The 17,931-nt window shown below is 37.2% G+C and overlaps 1 non-coding gene across 1 annotated transcript; it reads right to left on the reverse strand.

Moving 5' to 3' along the window:
• Positions 1–3,000: 3,000 nt before the first annotated feature.
• On the reverse strand, positions 3,001–3,104 carry LOC148571555 (small nucleolar RNA R71). The gene has a single exon (XR_015908770.1). It is a non-coding gene; the product is annotated as a small nucleolar RNA R71 (small nucleolar RNA).
• Between the last annotated feature and the right edge of the window lie 14,827 nt (positions 3,105–17,931).

Below are 17,931 nucleotides of genomic sequence, written 5' to 3' on the forward strand. Positions count from 1 at the left end.
GTAGCATTCCTGAGATCCGGAAAGTCTAAATCTTGTCTGTGGTATTCCGAGTAGGATCTGGGAAGGGATGACTGTAAAGAGCTTCAAACCTGCGAATGTGAGGCGCAAGTGACAGTGTGCAAAAGGACAATGGTCTTATTTCGACGCTAGCGGGAACCGACAGATGATTAGCCGTGCGGTGACAGCGCATATGGATTTGTTTTCATCCGAGAGGATCATAAAGCTTGCCATGGAAGGAGGTAATGCATGGTTGGAAGAAGGCAGTAGAAAAGCAGAAGTTCAGAAGCAACAAAGCATCTCCAGACACTTATCTGAAATTTCCACCAATGAATTACATAAGTATCTATATCTTATTTTATATTTTATTTATATTTTAATTATCAAAACCTCATAACCATTTGAATCCGCCTGACTGAGATTTACAAGGATGTCCATAGCTTGCTTCAAGCCGACAATCTCCGTGGGATCGACCCTTACTCACGTAAAGTATTACTTGGACGACCCAGTGCACTTGCTGGTTAGTTACGCAGAGTTGTGAAGAAGTATTGAGATTACGTTATGCGCACCAAGTTTTTGGCGTTGTTGCTGGGGATTGTTCGAGTTTGGACAACTGATGGTTCATCTTGTTGCTCAGATTAGGTAATTTTATTTTATTTTTAAGATTTTTATTTTCGAAAAATAATTCAAAAAAAAAAATTTATACAAAAATTTTATTTTGTTCTTCAGAATTTTTAAGAATAAATTCTAGAGTTTCATCATGATCTGTTGAAGCATGGCTGGCTGTCAAGCCATGTCTAAATCTTTTGAACTGAGGCTTCCACTTATCATTCCACTTGGCTGGCCATTTGGCCATGTCTAATCTTTTGGACCGAAGCTTTTACATAAAGCTTGGCTGGCTATTTAGCCATGTCTAAATTTTTGGACTGAAGCTTTAGACTAACATTGCATGATTCCTGAAATTCTTATTAAAAATTTTTAATCTCTTTACTTTCTTTTTCCAATTAATTTTTGAAAAATTACAAAAAAAAAAAAATAATAAAAGCATAAAACCAAAAATATTTTGTGTTTCTTGTTTGAGTCTAGTGTCAAATTTTAAGTTTGGTGTCAATTGCATATTTTGATTTTTTTCTTTAAATTTTCAAAAAAAAAAAAAAAATACATGCATTGAGTTCTTCATTGATCTTCAAGTTGTTCTTGATGATTCTCTTTGTTTGATCTTTAATTTTTCTTGTTTTGTGTCTCTTCTTGTTTTTCATATGCATTTTAGAATTATTAGAGTCTAAAGTTTAAAAATTTTTAAGTTTGGTGTCTTGCATATCTTTATTTTTTTAAAAATTTTCAAAAATATGTTCTTGATGTTCATCATAATCTTCAAAGTGTTCTTGGTGTTCATCTTGACATTCAAAGTGTTATTGCATATTATTCTTGTTTTGATTCATAATTTTTATGTTTTGTTTCAATTTTGTGTTTTTCTCTCTCCTCATTAAAAATTCAAAAATAAAAAATATCTTTCCCTTATTTCACTCATAAATTTCGAAATTCTGAATTGATTTAGTAAAAAATTTTCAAAATTTGGTTGTTTCTTATTAATCAAGTCAAAATTTCAATTTAAAAATTCTATCTTTTTCGAATCCTTTTCAAAAATAAAATCTTTTTCATTTTTTCTTAATATTTTCGAAAATTTCAAAAATTAATTTTCAAATCTTTTTCTTAATTTTATTTCATACTTTCGAAATTACTACTAACATTTAATGTTTAGATTAAAAAATTTTCAAGTTGTTACTTGCCTATGAAGAAAAATTCAATCTTTAAATTCTAAAATAATATCTTTTAGTTTCTTGTTAGTCAAGTAATCATCTTTAATTTCAAAAATCAAATCTTTCTAATTTCCTTTTCAAATCTTTTTCAAAATGAATTTCAATCATATCTTTTTCAAAATCAATTTCAAAATCTTTTCTAACTTCTTATCTTTTCAAAATTGATTTTCAAATCTTTTTCAATTAACTACTTGACTTTTTGTTTGATTCTAAAAAGTTTTCTATTTCAATCATATCTTTTTCAAAACCACCTAACTACTTTTCTCTCTCCGATTTTCGAAAATCACTAACCACTTTTTCAAAAATCTTTTAATTAATTAATTTATTTATTTTTCAAATTTTATTTAATATCTTCTCTTAATTTTTGAATATTAACTAATAATTAAAATAAAAATAAAAATATTTTCCTTTTATTTTAATTTAAAATTCGAATTCTCTCCCCCTCTTATCTCTTTCTATTTATTTTATTTATTTACTAACACTTCTCCTCTTCTTATAATTCGAACCCTCTCTCCCTCTCTGTGTTTGAATTCTTCATCTTCTCTCTTCTTCATTCTACTCTTCTATTCTTCTACTCACATAAAGGAATCTCTATACTGTGACATAGAGGAGTCCAATTCTTTTCTGTTCTCTTCTTTTTCATATGAGCAAGAGCAAGGATAAGAACATTCTTGTTGAAGCTGATCCGGAACCTGAAAGAACTCTAAAGAGAAAGCTAAGAGAAGCTAAGGCACAACACTCTGGAGAAGACCTGATAGAATTTTTCGAAAAAGAAGAAGAGATGGCCGAACCCAATAACAATGGTGGAGATGCAAGGAAGATGCTTGGCGACTTTATTGTACCCTCTTCTGACTTCTGTGGAAGGAGCATCTCAATTCCTACAATTGGAGCAAACAACTTTGAGCTTAAGCCTCAATTAGTTTCTCTGATGCAGCAGAATTGCAAGTTTCATGGACTTCCATTGGAAGATCCTCATAAGTTCTTAGCTGAATTCTTGCAAATCCGTGACACTGTTAAGACCAATAGGGTTAATCCTGAGGTCTACAGCCTTATACTTTTCCCCTTTGCTGTAAGAGACAGAGCTAGGACATGGTTGGACTCACAACCTAAAGATAGCCTGAACTCTTGGAAAAAGTTGGTCAATGCTTTCTTGGCAAAATTCTTTCCACCTCAAAAGTTGAGCAAGCTTAGAGTGGAAGTCCAAACCTTCAGACAGAAGGAAGGTGAATCCCTCTATGAAGCTTGGGAAAGATACAAGCAATTGATCAGAAGGTGTCCTTCTGACATGTTTTCAGAATGGAGCATCATATGCATATTCTATGATGGTCTATCTGAATTGTCCAAGATGTCATTGGACCACTCTGCTGGAGGATCTCTTCATCTGAAGAAGATGACTACAGAAGGCCAGGAACTCATTGAAATGGTTGCAAATAACCAGTTCATGTACACTTCTGAAAAAAATCCTGTGAATAATGGGACAACTCAGAAGAAATGAGTTCTTGATATTGATACTCTGAATGCCATATTGGCTCAGAATAAAATATTGACTCAGCAATTCAATATGATTTCTCAGAGTCTGTCTGGAATGCAAGTTGCAACAGGCAGTACTAAGGAAGCTTCCTCTGAAGAAGAAGCTTATGATCTTGAGAATCTTGGAATGGAAGAAGTGAATTACATGGGAGATTCCTATGGAAACTCTTACAATCCTTTATGGAGGAATCATCCTAATCTCTCATTGAAGGATCAACAGAAGCCTAATCAAGGTTTCAATAATAATAATGGTGGGAGAGCATGGTTTGGCAATAACAAACCTTTTCCATCATCTTCTCAACAACAGACAGAGAATTCTAAGCAGAGCCACTCTGACTTAGCAACTGTAGTCTCTGATCTATTCTAAGACCACTCTCAGCTTCATGACTGAAGCAAGGTCCTTGATTAGAAATTTGGAGGCACAAGTGGGTCAGCTGAGTAAGAAAGTTACTGAAATCCCTCCTAGTACTCTCCCAAGAAATACAGAAGAGAATCCAAAAAGAGAGTGCAAGGCCATAAATATAACCAACATGGCCGAACCTAGTGAGGAAGAAAAGGCAGTGATTTCCAGTAAGGAAGACCTCAATGGACGTCCACTGGCCTTCAAGGAGTTCCCTAATGAGGAACCAAAGGAATCTGAGGCTCATATAGAGACCATAGAGATTCTACTAAACTTACTGTTGCCATTCATGAGCTCTGATGAGTATTCTTCCTCTGAAGAGGATGAAGATATTATTGAAGAGCAAGTTGCTCAATATCTGGGAGTAATCATGAAGCTGAATGCCAAGCTATTTGGTAATGAGACTTGGGAGGATGAACCCCCATTGCTCATCAATGAACTGAATGATCTGGTTCAACTAAAATTACCTTAGAAGAAACAGGATCCTGAAAAGTTCTTAATACCTTGTACCATAGGCACCATAACCTTTGAGAAGGCTCTGTGTGACCTTGGGTCAAGTATAAACCTCATGCCCCTCTCTGTAATGGAGAAACTAGGGATCTTTGAGGTGCAAGCTGCAAGAATCTCACTAAAGATGGCAGACAATTCAAGGAAATAGGCTTATGGACTTGTAGAGGATGTCTTGGTAAAGGTTGAAGACCTGTACATCCCTGCTGATTTCATAATCCTAGACACTGGGAAGGATGTGGATGAATCCATCATCTTAGGAAGACCCTTCCTAACCACAGCAAGAGCTGTGATTGATGTGGATAGAGGAGAGTTAGTCCTTCAATTGAATGAGGACTACCTTGTGTTTAAAGCTTAAGGATCTTCTTCTGTAACCATGGAGAGGAAGCATGAAAAGCTTCTCTCAATACAGAGTCAAACAGAGCCCCCACACTCAACTTCTACGTTTGATGTTGGGAGGCCATCATTAAGCTCTAAATCTCTGTGAAGTTCTCTAAGAGCTCACTGTCAAGCTATTGACATTAAAGAAGCGCTTGTTGGGAGGCAACCCAATGTTATTTAATTATATTTATTTGTTTTCCATTGTTATTTTATGTTTTCTTTAGGTTGATGAGCATGTGAAGTCACAAAAACAACCGGAAAATAAAAAAACAAAATGAAAAACAGCATAAAAAACAACACACCCTGGAGGACAGACTTACTGGTGTTTAAATGCCAGTAAGGATAGTAGAATGGGCGTTTAACTCCCAGCTTGGCAGCATTCTGGGCGTTAAATGCCAGAATGGGTAGCACTCTGGGTGTTTAACGCCAGAAAGGGCTGTCTGGCATCTGGCTGGCATTTAACGCCAGAAAAGGGCAGCAGACTGGCGTTTAACGCCAGGAAAGGTAGCAGAGTTGGCGTTAAACGCCAGATTTGGCACACAATGGGCGTTTAAATGCCAGAATGGTGCAGCGACTAGAATTCCTTGACACTTCAGGATCTGTGGACCCTACAGGAACCCCACCTACCCCACTTCTTCTCTCTCCTCTTCACACCTTTCCATAACACTCTTCCCCAAACACCATTGACCAATCCCATCAAAACCTCTTTCCCAAATACCCTTCACCTATCAAATCTTACCCTCTTCCCCATCTTCTCTTCACCACTCACATCCATCCATCATTAAACCCCACCTACCTCACCATTCAAATTCAAACCATTTTCCTTCCAAACCCACCCACTCATGACCGAATTCCCCCTCTCTCTTACACTATAAATACCCCTCCTTACCACCTTCAATTTCACACATCATACACAATACACCCCCTGATGAGCGGATAATTTATACCCTTTTTGACATTGTTTTTACATAGTTTTTAGTATGTTTTAGTTACTTTTTATTATATTTTTATTAGTTTTTATTCAAAAATTGCATTTCTGGACTTTACTATGAGCTTGTGTGTTTTTCTATGATTTTAGGTATTTTCTGGCTAAAATTGAGGGACCTGAGCAAAAATCTGATTCAGAGGCTGAAAAAGGACTGCAGATGCTGTTGGATTATGACCTCCCTGCACTCAAAGTGGATTTTCTGGAGCTACAGATAACCAATTGGTGCTCTCTCAATTGAGTTGGAAAGTAGACATCCTGGGCTTTCCAAAAATATATAATAGTCCATACTTTACCCGAGATTTGATGGCCTAAACTGGCGTTCAAAGTCAGCCTAAAATATCTTGGCATAAAACACCCAAACTGGCACCAGAATTGGAGTTAAACGCCCAAACTGGCACCAAAGCTGGCGTTTAACTCCAAGGATAGCCTAAGCACGAAAAAGCTTCAATGTTCAGCTCAAGAACACACCAAGTGGGCCCCAGAAGTGGATTTCTGCATTATCTGCACTTAGTTACTCATTTTCTGTAAATCCTAGTTACTAGTTTAGTATAAAAACTACTTTTAGAGATTTATTTGATGTTCGAAAATTTTATCTTTAGACTTTTATCATTGTACACGTTTGGAGGCTGGCCTCACGGCCATGCCTAGACCTTTCACTTATGTATTTTTTACGGTGGAGTTTCTACACCCCATAGATTAAGGTGTGGAGCTCTGCTGTTTTTCATGAATTAATGCAATTACTACTGTTTTTCTATTCAATTCACACCTACTTCTTCTCCAAGTTATACTCTCGTACTTAATTCAGTTAAGTCAGAATGAAGGGGTGACATGTGACAATCACCCAATCTTCGTTACTCGCTTAGCCAAGGTCGCGTGCCTGACAACCACAAAGCGATCTATGTGATGTTCAACGTAGTCAATGGACGACAACTGGAGTATATTCTCTTTAGTTTCTAATCTAAGATTAGAACCTTCGTGGTATAGGCTAGAATTATTGGCAGCCATTCCAGGGATCCGGAAAGTCTAAACTTTGTCTGTGGTATTTCAAGTAGGATCTGGGAAGGGATGACTGTGACGAGCTTCAAACCTGCAAATTTGGGGCACAAGTGACAATGTGCAAAAGGACAATGGTCCTATTTCGACGCTAGCGGGAACCGACAGATGATTAGCAATGCGGTGACAGCGCATATGGATTTATTTTCATCCGAGAGGATCATACAGCTTGCCATGGAATGAGGTAATGCATAGTTGGAAGGAGGCAGTAGGAAAGCAGAAGTTCAGAAGCAACAAAGCATCCCCAGACGCTTATCTGAAATTCCCACCAATGAATTACATAAGTATCTCTATTTTATTTTATATTTTATTTATATTTTAATTATCAAAACCTCATAACCATTTGAATCTGCCTGACTGAGATTTACAAGGATGACCATAGCTTGCTTCATGCCGACAATCTCCGTGGGATCGACCCTTACTCACGTAAGGTATTACTTGGACGACCCAGTGCACTTGCTGGTTAGTTGTGCGGAGTTGTAAAAAGAGTTGAGATTACGATCGTGCGTACCAAGTTGTTGGCGCCGTTTCAGAGATCACAATTTCGTGCACCAAGTTTTTGGCGCCGTTGCCGGGGATTGTTCGAGTTTGGACAACTGACGGTTCATCTTGTTGCTCAGATCAGGTAATTTTATTTTATGTTTAAACTTTTATTTTTATTTTCGAAAAATTCAAAAAATTTTTTCTGAAGAACAAAATAAAATATGTTTAGTTTTCTAAAAATTCTTTAGAATTTTTAAGAATGAATTCTAGAGTTTCATGAGATATGTTGAATCCTGGCTGGCTGTTAAGCCATGTCTAATCTTTTGGACCGAGGTTTCACTTATCCTTAGAAGATCTTCTTTGTCTTTCTCTTCAATTTAGCTGTTGTTGTAATGTTCTGCTGAAGCTTGGCTGGCCATTGGCCATGTCTAAATTTTTGAACCGAAGCTTTCACATAAAGCTTGGCTGGCTATTAAGCCATGTCTAAATTTTTGGACTGAAGCTTTAGACTAACATTGCATGATTCCTGGAATTCCTATTAAAAAATTTGAATTTCTTATTTTTCTTTTTCCAAAATAATTTCGAAAAATTTACAAAAAAATTAATAAAATTATAAAAACCAAAAATATCTTGTGTCTCTTGTTTGAGTCTAGTGTCAAATTTTAAGTTTGGTGTCAATTGCATTCTTTTAAATTTCTTAAAAAATTTTCAAAAATTAATGCATGGTTCTTCATGATCTTCAAGTTGTTCTTGATGATTGTATTTGTTTAATCTTGAGATTTTCTTGTTTTGTGTCTTTTCTTATTTTTCATATGCATTCTTGAATTATTAGTGTCTAAAGTTTAAACATTTTTAAGTTTGGTGTCTTGCATGTCTTTCTTTTCTTAAAAAATTTTCAAAATTATGTTCTTGATGTTCATCATGATCTTCAAAGTGTTCTTGGTATTCATCTTGACATTCAAAGTGTTCTTGCATGCATTTTTGTTTTGATCTTGAACTTTTATGTTTTGCATCATTTTTATGTTTTTCTCTCTCCTCATTAAAAATTCAAAAATAAAAAAAATATCTTTCCCTTATTTCACTCATAAATTTCGAAAATTTGAATTGATTTAGTCATAAATTTTTAAAATTTAGTTGTTTCTTATGAGTCAAGTCAAATTTTCAATTTAAAAATCCTATCTTTTCAAACTTTTTTTTCAAAAATAAAATCTTTTTCAATTTCCTTCTTAATATTTTCGAAAATTTTAAAAATTGATTTTTAAAATCTTTTTCTTATTTTTATTTCATAATTTTTGAAAACTTTACTAACAATTAATGTGATTGATTCAAAATTTTTTTTCAAGTTGTTACTTGCCTATTAAGAAAGGTTCAATCTTTAAATTTTAAAAATTATATCTTTTAGTTTCTTGTTAGTCAAGTAATCAACTTTAAATTCAAAAATCAAATCTTTTTAATTTCCTTTTCAAATCTTTTTCAAAAATAATTTTCAATCATATCTTTTTCAAAGTTAATTTCAAAATCTTTTTCTAACTTCTTATCTTTTCAAAATTGATTTTCAAATCCTTTTCAATTAACTACTTGACTTTTTGTTTGATTTTAAAAGTTTTCTATTTCAATCATATTTTTTTCAAAATCACCTAACTACTTTTCTCTCTCCAATTTTCGAAAACTACTAACCCCTTTTTCAAAATTCTTTTTAATTAACTAATTTTTTAAATTCTAATTTCATTTTATTTCTCTTTTTAAAATTCGAATACTAACCAATAATTAAAATAAAAATAAAAATATTTTTCTTTTATTTTAATTTTAAAATTCGAATTCTCTTTCTCTCATCTCTTTTCTATTTATTTATTTATTTACTAACACTTCTCTTCTTCTTATAATTCGAACCCTCTCTCCCTCTATGTGTTCGAATTCTTCATCTTCTCTCTTCTTCATTCTACTCTTCTATTCTTCTACTCACATAAAGGAATCTCTATACTGTGACATAGAGGATTCCTATTCTTTTCTATTCTCTTTTTTTCATATGAGTAGGAGCAAGGATAAGAATATTCTTGTTGAAGTTGATCCATAACCTGAAAGGACTCTAAAGAGGAAGCTAAGAGAAGCTAAGGCACAACACTCTGGAGAGGACTTGACAGAATTTTTCAAAAAAGAAGAAGAGATGGCCGAACCCAACAACAATGGTGGAGATGCAAGGAAGATGCTTGGTGACTTTATTGCACCCTCTTCTGACTTCTGTGGAAGGAGCATCTCAATTCCTGCAATTGGAGCAAACAACTTTGAGTTTAAGCCTCAATTAGTTTCTCTGATGCAGCAGAATTGCAAGTTTTATGGACTTCCATTGGAAGATCCTCATTAGTTCTTAGCTAAATTCTTGCAAATCTGTGACACTGTTAAGACCAATGGGGTTAATCCTGAGGTCTACAGACTTATGCTTTTTCCCTTTGCTATAAGAGACAGAGCTAGGACATGGTTGGACTCACAACCTAAAGGTAGCCTGAACTCTTGGAAAAAGTTGGTCAATGCTTTCTTTTTCAAATTTTTTCCACCTCAAAAGTTGAGCAAGCTTAGAGTGGAAGTCCAAACCTTCAGATAGAAGGAAGGTGAATCCCTCTATGAAGCTTGGAAAAGATACAAGCAATTGATCAGAAGGTGTCCTTCTAGCATGCTTTCAGAATGGAGCATCATATGCATATTCTATGATGGTCTGTCTGAATTGTCCAAGATGTCATTGGACAACTCTGCTGGTGGATCTTTTCATCTGAAAAAGACGCCTACAGAATCCCAGGAACTCATTGAAATGGTTGCAAATAACCAGTTCATGTATACTTCTGAAAGGAATCTTGTAAACAATGGGACAACTCAGAAGAAAGGAGTTCTTGAGATTGATACTCTGAATGCCATATTAGCTCAGAACAAAATATTGACTCAGCAAGTCAATATAATTTCTCAGAGTCTGTTTGGAATGTAAGCTGCATCAGGCAGTACTAAGGAAGCTTCCCCTGAAAGAGAAGCTTATGACCCTGAGAATCCTGCAATGAAAGAGGTGAATTACATGGGAGAATCCTATGGAAACACCTATAATCCTTCATGGAGGAATCATCCTAATCTCTCATGGAACGATCAATAGAAGCCTAATCAAGGCTTCAATAATAATAATAATGGTGGGAGAGCACGGTTTGGCAATAACAAACCTTTTCCATCATCTTCTCAATAACAGACAGAGAATTCTAAGCAGAGCCACTTTGACTTAGCAACTGTAGTCTCTGATCTATCTAAGACCACTCTCAGTTTCATGACTGAAGCAAGGTCCTCGATTAGAAATTTGGAGGCACAAGTGGGTCAGCTGAGTAAAAGAGTTACTGAACTCCCTCCTAGTACTCTCCCAAGCAATACAGAAGAGAATCCAAAGAGAGAGTGCAAGGCCATAACTATAACCTACATGGCCGAACCTGAAGAGGAGGGAAAGGCAGTGATTTCCAATGAGGAAGACCTCAATAGACGTTCACTAGCATCTAAGGAGTTTCCTATTGAGGAACCAAAGGAATCTAAGGCTCATATAGAGACCATAGAGATTCCGCTAAACTTACTGTTGCCATTCATGAGCTCTGATGAGTATTCTTCCTCTGAAGAGGATGAAGATATTATTGAAGAGAAAGTTACTCAATATCTGGGAGCAATCATGAAGCTGAATACCAAGTTATTTAGTAATGAGACTTGGGAGGATGAACCCCCATTGCTCATCAATGAACTGAATGATCTGGTTCAACTGAAATTACCTCAGAAGAAACAGGATCCTGGAAAGTTCTTAATACCTTGTACCATAGGCACCAAGACCTTTAAGAAGGCTCTGTGTGACCTTGGGTCAAGTATAAACCTCATGCCCCTCTCTGTAATGGAGAAACTTGGGATTTTTGAGGTGCAAGCTGCAAGCATCTCACTAGAGATGGTAGACAATTCAAGAAAACAGGCTTATGGACTTGTAGAGGATGTCTTAGTGAAGGTTGAAGGCTATTACATCCCTGCTGATTTCATAATCCTAGACACTGGGAAGGATGAAGATGAATCCATCATCCTTGGAAGACCCTTCCTAGCCACAACAAGAGCTGTGATTGATGTGGACAGAGGAGAGCTAGTCCTTCAATTGAATGAGGACTACCTTGTGTTTAAGGCTCAAGGATCTTCTTCTGTAACCATGGAGAGGAAGCATGAAAAGCTTCTCTCAATACAGAGTCAAACAGAGCCCCCACACTCAACTTCTAAGTTTGGTGTTGGGAGGCCAACATCAAGCTCTGAGTCTCTGTGAAGCTCTCTAAGAGCTTTACTGTCAAGCTATTGACATTAAAGAAGCGCTTGTTGGGAGGAAACTGAAGAACTGAAGATTGATGGTTTAGAAGTTATAGCAAACTCTCGTTGTAAGTATAGTTGCTAAACCAAGCAATCAACCTTTCTTACAAACGTTTTGGTTGTCACAAGTAACAAACCCTTTAAAATTGATAACCGAGTATTTAAACCTCGGGTTGTCTTCTCAAGGAATTGTAGGGAAGTATGTTCTTATTATTGGTTATGGAGATTGTAAATTTAGGGTTTTGAGAATAGGGAGCAAGTAATTTAAATTGCAATTAAAATAAATAAATAACTGTAAAATAAACTTTTGGCAAGGTATGAGAAATTGGAAGTCCTAGCCCAGTTATCCTTATCAACAATAATGAAAATTGACTCTTGATTCCACTTAGTTAACCTTTACTAGAGCAAGGGAAGGTCAATTGACTAATTAATTTGATCTTCAAATCCTAGTTAATCCCTAAGGAAATATTGGGATTATCGAAGTTCAGTTCAATTAGCAAAGATAACAATTATCACTTATGTTGAGTTAAGATAACTCCTGAGTTACTAATTTCTTAACCAAAGCCAAGAATGTAGAAAGCTAAATTAAAATCATAAATATCTGAAATATCTCAAATAAAATACATTCAAAGCAGTAAAATCTAACTTGGAAAAGTTCATAAGCCAATTGGGCAACATAAATCAAATACAAATAAAAGCATTAGAGTCAATAAAAATAGAAGCGAAAGTAAATAGAAAGGGACATTGTACCTGGGATCGAGAGTCACTCCTAAAACTAAGAGAAGTCCTAAATCCTAATCCTAAGAGAGAGAGAGAGAGGAGAGAACCTCTCTCTCTAAAACTACATCTAAAACTTGAAAAGTGAATTATGAGAGCCTCCTCATGAATGGATGCATTTTCCCACTTTATAGCCTCTAATCTGTGTGTTCTGGGCTGAAAACTGGGTTAAAAGCAGCCCAGAAATTGCTCCCCGTGATTTCTGTTACGTTTAGGTCGCGGAAAGGTGACGCAGCCGCGTCGTCCATGCGGCCGCGCGGATTGGGTGTTGGCCAGGTCACGCGTCCACGTGACCCACGCGTTCGCGTCGCTTGGCGTCAGAGCAAATATGGCAAATTATATATCAAATCGAAGCCCCAGATGTTAACTTTTCAACAAAACTGGAACCGCGTCATTTGGACCTCTGTAGCTAAAGTTATAGCCGTTTGAGTGCGAAGAGGTCAGGTTGGACAGCTTAGCAATTTCTCCAACTTATTGTATTCCTTCCACTTTTGCATGCTTCCTTTCCATCCTCTGAGCCATTCCTGCCCTATAATCTCTGGAAACACTTAACACACATATCAAGGCATCTAATGGTAATAAGAGAGGATTAATATTAGCAAATATAAGTCCAAAGAAACATGTTTTCAATCAAAGCACATAATTAGGAAGGCAAATGTAAAACCATGCAAATAGTATGAATAAGTGGGTAAAGAGTTGATGAAAACCACTCAATTGAGCACAAGATAAACCATAAAATAGTGGTTTATCAGCAACCCAATGTTATTTAATTATATTTATTTGTTTTCCATGGTTATTTTATGTTTTCTTTAGGTTGATGATCATGTGAAGTCACAAAAAAACTGAAAAATAAAAAACAGAATAAAAAACAGCATGAAAAATAGCACACCCTAGAGGACAGGCTTATTGGAATTTAAACGCCAGTAAGGATAGCAGAATGGGCGTTTAACGCCCAGCCTGACAGCATTCTGGGTGTTAAACACCAGAATGGGCAGCACTCTGGGCGTTTAATGCCAGAAAGGGCTGTCTGGCATCTGGCTGGCGTTAAACACCAGAAATAGGCATCTGGCTGGCGTTAAATGCCAGAAATGGGCAGTAGACTGGCATTTAATGCCAGTAAAGGTAGCAGAGCTGGCGTTAAACGCTAGATTTGGCACAGAATGGGCGTTTGAATGCCAGATTGGTGAAGGGACTCAAATTCCTTGACACCTCAGGATCTGTGGGCCCCACAGGATCCCCACCTATCCCACTTCTTCTTCTCTCCTCTTTACACCTTTTCATAACACTCTTTCCCAAACACCATTGACTAATCACCTAAAAACCTCTTCCCCAAATACCCTTCACCTATCAAATCTTACTATCTTCCCCATATTCCCTTCACCACTCACATCCATCCATCATTAAACCCCACCTACCTCACCATTCAAATTCAAACCATTTTCCCCCCAAACCCAACCCACACATGGCCAAATAGCCTCTCTCCCTTGCCCTATAAATACCCATCCTTACCACCTTCATTTTCACACAACATACACACTACTACCCCCCTTGGCCGAACCACTTCCCTCACTCCATCTCCCCTATTTCTTCTTCTTCTACTCCTTTCTTTCATCTTTTGCTCGAGGACGAGCAAATCTTCTAAGTTTTGTGTGTGAAAAGCTAAAGCTTTTTGTTTTCCCATAACCATCAATGGCACCTAAGGCCGGAGAAACCTCTAGAAAGAGGAAAGGGAAGGCAATAGCTTCCACCTCCGAGTCATTGTAGATGGAGAGATTCATCTCAAAAGTCCATCAAGACCACTTCTATGAAGTTGTGGCCAAGAAAAAGGTGATCCCCGAGGTCCCCTTTAAGCTTAAAAAGGGTGAATATCTGGAGATCCGACATGAAGTTCGAAGAAGAAGTTGGGAAATCCTCACCAACCCCATTCAACAAGTCGGGATCTTAATGGTTCAAGAGTTCTATGCCAATGCATGGATCACTAAGAACCATGACCAAATTGTGAACCCGAACCCAAAGAATTGGCTCACAATGGTTCAGGGGAATTACTTGGATTTTAGTCCAGAAAATGTGAGGTTGGCATTCAAATTGCCTATGATGCAAGGAGATCCTCATCCTTTCACTAGAAGGGTCAACTTTGATCAAAGGTTGGACCAAGTCCTTAGGGACATTTGTGTGGAAGGCGCCCAATGGAAGAGAGATGCAAAAGGCAAGCCGGTTCAACTAAGAAGGCTTGACCTCAAACCCGTGGCTAGGGGATGGTTGGAGTTTATCCAACGCTCTATAATTCCTATTAGCAACCGGTCTAAAGTTACTATAGACCGGGCTATCATGATCCATAGTATCATTAATGGAGAGGAAGTAGAAGTTCATGAGATCTTATCTCTAGAACTCTACAAGCTGGCAGACAAGCCCTCTACCTTGGCAAGGTTAGCTTTCCCTCATCTCATTTGTCACCTATGCAATTCATCCGGAATTGTCATAGAGGAAGACACCCTCATTGAAGAGGACAAGACCATCACTAAGAAAAGGATGGAGCAAACAAGAGAGACCACTCATGGACCTCAACAAGAGCATGAGGAAGTTCCTCATTATGAAATCCCTGAGATGCCTCAAGGGATGTATTTTCCTCCACAAAACTATTGGGAGCAAATCAACACCTCCTTAGGAGAATTAAGTTCCAACATGGGACAACTAAGGGTGGAGCACCAAGAGCATTCCATCCTCCTCCATGAAATTAGAGAAGACCAAAGAGCCATGAAGGAGGAGCAACAAAGGCAAGGAAGAGACATTGAGGAGCTCAAGCACTCCATAAGATCTTCAAGAGGAAGAACTAGCCGCCATCACTAAGGTGGACCCGTTCTTTAATTTCCTTGTTCTTTATTTTTCTATTTTTCGTTTCCTATGCCTTATGTTTTATCTATGTTTATGTCTTTATTACATGATCATTAGTGTCTAGTGTCTATGTCTTAAAGCTATGAATGTCCTATGAATCCATCACTTTTCTTAAATGAAAAATGCTTTTAATTACAAAAGAACAAGAAGTACATGGTTTCGAATTCTATCTTGAAATTAGTTTAATTATTTTGATGTGGTGACAATACCTTTTGTTTTCTAAATGAATGCTTGAACAGTGCATATTTTTGAATTTGGTTTTTATGAATGTTAAAATTGTTGGCTCTTGAAAGAATAATGAAAAAGGAGAAATGTTATTGATAATCTGAAAAATCATAAAATTGATTCTTGAAGCAAGAAAAAGCAGTGAACACAAAGCTTGCAAAAAAAAAAGAGAAAGAAAAAGAAAAAGCAAGCAGAAAAAGCCAATAGCCCTTTAAACCAAAAGGCAAGGTAAAATAAAAAGGATCCAAGGCTTTGAGAATTAATGGATAGGAGGGCCCACAGGAAAAAAATCCTGGCCTAAACAGCTAAACCAAGCTATCCCTAACCATGTGCTTGTGGCGTGAAGGTGTCATGTGAAAAGCTTGAGACTGAGCGGTTAAAGTCGTGGTCCAAAGCAAAAAGAGTGTGCTTAAGAGCTCTGGACACCTCTAACTGGGGACTTTAGCAAAGCTGAGTCACAATCTGAAAAGTTTCACCCAGTTATGTGTCTGTGGCATTTATGAATCCGGTGGTAATACTAGAAAACAAAATGCTTAGGGTCACGGCCAAGACTCATAAAGTAGCTGTGTTCAAGAATCAACATACTGAACTAGGAGAATCAATAACACTATCTGAATTCTGAGTTCCTATAGATGCAAATCATTCTGAACTTCAAAGGATAAAGTGAGATGCCAAAACTGTTCAGAAGCAAAAAGGCTACAAGTCCCGCTCATCTAATTGGAACTAAGTTCATTGATAAGTTTGGAATTCATTGTATACTCTCTTCTTTTTATCCTATTTTCTTTTTAGTTGCTTGGGGACAAGCAACAATTTAAGTTTGGTGTTGTGATGAGCGGATAATTTATACCCTTTTTGGCATTGTTTTTACATAGTTTTTATTATGTTTTAGTTACTTTTTATTATATTTTTATTAGTTTTTATTCAAAAATCACATTTCTGGACTTTAATATGAGTTTATGTGTTTTTCTGTGATTTCAGGTATTTTCTGGCTGAAATTGAGGGACCTGAGCAAAAATCTGATTCAGAGGCTGAAAAAGGACTGCAGATGCTGTTGGATTCTGACCTCCCTGCACTCGAAGCGGATTTTCTGGAGCTACAAATGCCGAATTGGCGCGCTCTCAATTGCGTTGGAAAATAGACATCCTGGGCTTTCCATCAATATATAATAGTTTATGCTTTGTCCGAGATTTGATGGCCTAAACTGGCGTTCAAAGTCAGCTCAAGAATTCTAGCGTTTAACTCCAAAACTGGCACAAAAGCTGGAGTTAAACGCCCAAACTGGCACAAAAGCTGGTGTTTAACTCCAGGAAAAGTCTCTACACATGGAAACTTTAATGCTCAGCCCAAGCACACACCAAGTGGGCTCGGAAGAAGATTTCTGCATTAATTACTCATTTCTGTAACCCTAGGCTACTAGTTTTCTATAAATAGGACCTTTTGCTATTGTATTTTCATCTTTGAATTATCTTTTGTTCATCTTTGGATGTGTAGTTCTTAGATCATGGAGGCTGGCCTCACGGCCATGCCTAGACCTTGTTCTTATGTATTCTCAACGGTGGAGTTTCTACACACCATAGATTAAGGTGTGGAGCTCTGCTGTTCCTCATGAATTTATGCAATTACTACTGTTTTTCTATTCAATTCACGCCTACTTCTTCTCTAAGATATCACTTGTTCTTCAAATTGATGAATGTGATGATCCGTAACACTCATCATTATTCTCACCTATGAACGTGTGCCTGACAACCACCTCCGTTCTACCTTCGATTGAGTGTGTATCTCTTGGGTTTCTAATCCAAGATTGGAACCTTCGTGGTATAGGCTAGAATTAATGGCAGCCATTCCTGAGATCCGGAAAGTCTAAACCTTGTCTGTGGTATTCCGAGTAGGATCTGGGAAGGGATGACTATGACGAGCTTCAAACTTGCGATTGTAGGGCGTGTGACAGACGCAAAAGGATCAATGGATCCTATTCCGACATGATCGAGAACCGACAGCTGATTAGCCGATGTTGTGACAGAGCATCAGGACCATTTTCACTGAGAGGACGGGATATAGCCATTGACAACGGTGATGCCCAACATAAAGCTTGCCATGGAAAGGAGTATGAATGATTGGAAGAAGGCAATAGGAAAGCAGAGGTTCAAGGGGAACAAAGCATCTTCATACGCTTATCTGAAATCCACCAATGAATTACATAAGTATCTCTATCTTTATTTTATGTTTTATTCATCTTTTAATTATCAATCCTCCATCACCATTTGAATCTGCCTGACTGAGATTTACAAGATGACCATAGCTTGCTTCAAGCCGACAATCTCCGTGGGATCGACCCTTACTCACGTAAGGTTTATTACTTGGACGACCCAGTGCACTTGCTGGTTAGTTGTGCGGAATTGTGACAAAGTGTGATTCATGTTTAAGAGCTCCAAGTCCTTTGGCACCATTGTTGATGATCACAATTTTGCCCACCAAGTTTTTGGCGCCGTTGCTGGGGATTGTTCTAGTTTGGACAACTAACGGTTCAT

This window comes from Arachis ipaensis, chromosome B3 (assembly GCF_059453495.1).
Source record: "Arachis ipaensis isolate K30076 ecotype BB chromosome B3, ASM5945349v1, whole genome shotgun sequence".
Classification (NCBI taxonomy): Eukaryota; Viridiplantae; Streptophyta; class Magnoliopsida; order Fabales; family Fabaceae; genus Arachis; species Arachis ipaensis.